The sequence below is a fragment of the Lipotes vexillifer genome, unplaced genomic scaffold (assembly GCF_000442215.2).
Source record: "Lipotes vexillifer unplaced genomic scaffold, Lipotes_vexillifer_v1.1 scaffold437, whole genome shotgun sequence".
NCBI lineage: Eukaryota > Metazoa > Chordata > Mammalia > Artiodactyla > Lipotidae > Lipotes > Lipotes vexillifer.
The window spans coordinates 1,595,811-1,599,369 of NW_006785990.1; the positions used below are offsets into that span (position 1 = coordinate 1,595,811).

The 3,559-nt window shown below is 52.4% G+C and overlaps 1 non-coding gene across 1 annotated transcript; it reads right to left on the reverse strand.

The window, feature by feature from the left end:
- Positions 1–270: 270 nt before the first annotated feature.
- Positions 271–343, reverse strand: TRNAG-UCC (transfer RNA glycine (anticodon UCC)). The gene has a single exon. It is a non-coding gene; the product is annotated as a tRNA-Gly (tRNA).
- Between the last annotated feature and the right edge of the window lie 3,216 nt (positions 344–3,559).

Consider the following 3,559-nt stretch of genomic DNA (forward strand, 5'->3'; position numbering starts at 1 on the left):
AAGCACCTTACATGTCCAGCCAGCCCACTGAGTTTTGAGTCTTTCTTCTTCCACTAGAAAATGAGAGCAGATGGCAGGAGGGAAATCCACCTTCCTTGTTGCTCCTTATGTTCTGGTTATCATGATGCAGGCTTTTTTTTTTTTTTAACATCTATTTATTTAGGCTGCTCCAGGTCTTAGGTTGCGGCATGTGGGATCTTTGTTGTGGCATGTGGGATCTTTACTTGTGGCATGTGTACTTCTTAGTTGTGACATGCATGCGGGATCTAGTTCCCTGACCAGGGATCGAACCCAGGCCCCCTGCATTGGAAGTGCAGAGTCTTAGCCCCTGGACCACCAGGGAAGTCCCATGATGCAGGCTTGATGTACATGATCCCACTGAGCCCTGCCTTGTGTCAGCCTGTCCAGCAGGGACCACCTTTTCAGACGAGGAAACCAAATCAAAGAGGTTCCATGGCCCACCCAGTAAGTGGTGGAGCTGGACCTGACACCTGGCCCTCCTCATTCCTTCCTCCCCACTGACCCACTGAAGGGCCCATGCAAGGCCCCTGGGCACCATTTCCTGTGGAGATGACCATGAACAAGGCCAACAGCCACAGGCACTGTGGTCATTCTCCCTCTGTCCACTGTCCCGTGGAGGCTCTGAGACCAGGCTGGTCTGGAGCCAACTCCGCAGAAAAGAATGGGCTCTGAGTCTGGCTGCAGCCCCGGCCCTGCTTCCTGTTTTCAGATCTTGCTCCTTACTGGGCCTCTGGGAGCTGGGAAATCTGGAAACAGCAGCAGGCAGTGTTTCTGTTTTCCATGGCCAAAAGGAAGTCATATTTCCACTGGAAAAAGCATTTCCAAGGAGGGTTGCAGGAAGTCCAAGTGTTTAAAAGCCTGCAAATGTCTGCAGGTGATTAATAATTCAGTGCAATGGATGATTCATGCAAAAGGCCACTTTCAATTAACCTTAAGAATCAGCCCTAGGGGCTTCCCTGGTGGCGCAGTGATTGAGAGTCTGCCTGCCGATGCAGGGGACATGGGTTCATGTCCCGGTCCAGGAAGATCCCACATGCCGTGGAGCGGCTGGGCCCGTGAGCCATGGCCGCTGAGCCTGCGCGTCCGGAGCCTGTGCTCTGCAACGGGAGAGGCCACAACAGTGAGAGGCCTGCGTACGGCCAAAAAAAAAAAAGAATCAGCCCTGTCTAAGGAAGTGTCATCTGTCATCACTTAGGAACAGAGAGGCCAGAGCAGGATAAAGGACACGCAGAGAAACTTGTGGAAGACTGTGTTTCTGACATTTATGTCAATTCCAGCCCAGTCACCCCAGGTCCCTCTTTGTGAGATGGGGAAGGGTTTCCCCCACCAGCATCATCGCTTTTCTCTGGTTTTCCCATAGCCTGAATTTCCCATAACCCCTTCTGCTGAGGAGCTTGGAGGGAGCATCTGTCCTTGTCAGGTCAGAAGTCCCCTCCTTCTCCCCTACTCCACCATGCTGTCTCCAAATATGTGCCATCCTATGGACAACCACCCAGGGTCCCAGGGTGGAGCCCAGAGCCCATGGCTCACTCCTGCCTCCCAGGGATGTTCTCTGCTCCCCTGCCCAGTTCTTCCTGCTTCCTGTTCCCTGCTTGGCAGCCTTTTTCCTCTCCTGGCAATGGCATCCTGCCTCTTCTTTCTCAGGAACTACTCTCTCCTCTCCTTGTCCATGTAGTAGCTGATAGAAGCCGGTCTCTTCCCTTTCCCTGCATCACCAGCTTGCTTCTTTTCTGGAGCTTTGCACATGACCCAGACCACAGGGATAGGTTCAGGGTTGGGTCATGACCTAATCAGAATCAATCCTGGAATTTTTGTGGGATCACTCCCTTTATTGGGGGGAGTTGTTGAGCTGAAGGAGCTGAGTCGGGATGTTGGGAGTACCCGTGTGGAGGAGTGTGTGTGAGACAAGAGCTCAGAGCAGCGTGGGAGGCCTGATGAAGCTGTCTTGCTCTTGGTCCTGCTGTGCCGGCAGCCATTTATCCCGGGTGGTGCAATAAATTACCTTTTTTTTTTTTTTTCTTAAGCCAGTATGAGTTGATTTCTGCTATTTGCAACTAAGACTCTTAATTAATTGTTAGCCAAGGCAGGAAATGAATGGGAGGTGGGGACAGCAAGCTCTGTGAGGCTCTTATGCCCATTTTACTCAGGTGGAAAGTGAGGGACACTGAGGAGATGAGGCTAGGGAGTGGCTGGCCAGGTCTGATTAGCTGTTCTAGCTCTGGGTTCCTTGACCACCAAGGCTGCCCCTCAGAGCAGAAATCAGGGATCACTGCAAGGCTTGCCCTTTCTGAATTGTCACCTCTGACCAGGCAGCTGTCCCAAGGATTGTTGGCCACTCGAGTGTAGGGTCTTATCGGCCAGGGCCATTTGTGACAAACAACAGTTAATTTACTACTTAGCCTTCAACACCCACCCCAACCCTTCCTCCAGCTTCTCCGATGCTCACAGTGGAACCCAGATTTTGTTAGGGGCAGCAGTGTGCTTGGCCCCCAGGGATGCATCTGGAGGGTCTGAGCCATTCCTGACACCCACATCTCCCTTTGCTACATTCTGACTTGGCCAGCCCTCTTTGCAGCTAGGGGTGGCCATAGGATTGTGTTTTAGCCAGTGAGATACATAAAGACATCTTCCAGGGGGCTGCTGGGAAAAAATTCTTTTTCTTTTGATATTTCAAGTTGTTAAATTGACATTTTGGCTGAGATACTAAGAAGTTAGCAATCGAACTCCAAAGAGTGGGGGTAGACTATGATGTAGATTTTCAAAGGCGCCTTAGAACCAGCTGGATGACTGGCCCACAGTGGGAAAGAAAAGGCTCGGAGAGCGGAGGAGAGAGAGGACTTGGGAGATGCCTTTGGGGAAGGCTGGGCTGTGATGTGGGACCCTCGGCAAGCGGGGCAGGGGGGAAGCTACACCCTCCCCTCAAGCCCAGGGAGCTTCGGCTTCAACAGGACCACTCTGAGAGCTTGCTTTGGGAGGAAATGAACTGGCGGTTGATGCGCACAGGCGATTGTGGCTTCTGGCTTGAGATGGTGGAGAGAGAGCCAGAGGCCTGAGCAATCTGCTGCTGTGTTGGAAAGTAGCTGCCCTCCCTCTAATGAGGGTCAAAGAGCTGTGGATCTCGGGGACTAGATGTGCCACTTGTGGTGGGAATGTGGGTCTGAGTGACAGGGAATTACCACTGACTTGCTCCTGGGGCTTGTCAGGACGTGGGCTGTGTGCATAATTCCCATGATCGGATGTGGGCCACATGAACAAATGAGCTGGGGTGCCTGCCCAGAGAGCTGATGGGGCTGCAGCAGAAGGAAGTAGGAGGTAAACTTTCTAGGGGCTGAGAAGTGAGCAAGTGGCTTCTGATTCATTTGTTGGGGTCAAGGGAACCACATCTCTGGAGCTGGGGGTTGGGGTAAAGAGGTGGGGGAGGGGGTGGGGAAGGGAGGATCTTTAAGAGACTTTTCAGAGTGCCCATGACAAAATGAAACCTCTTCCAGATCCAGAGAGCATAAGGCCATCGCATGAGACCATCAAGAAAGGACTTTCC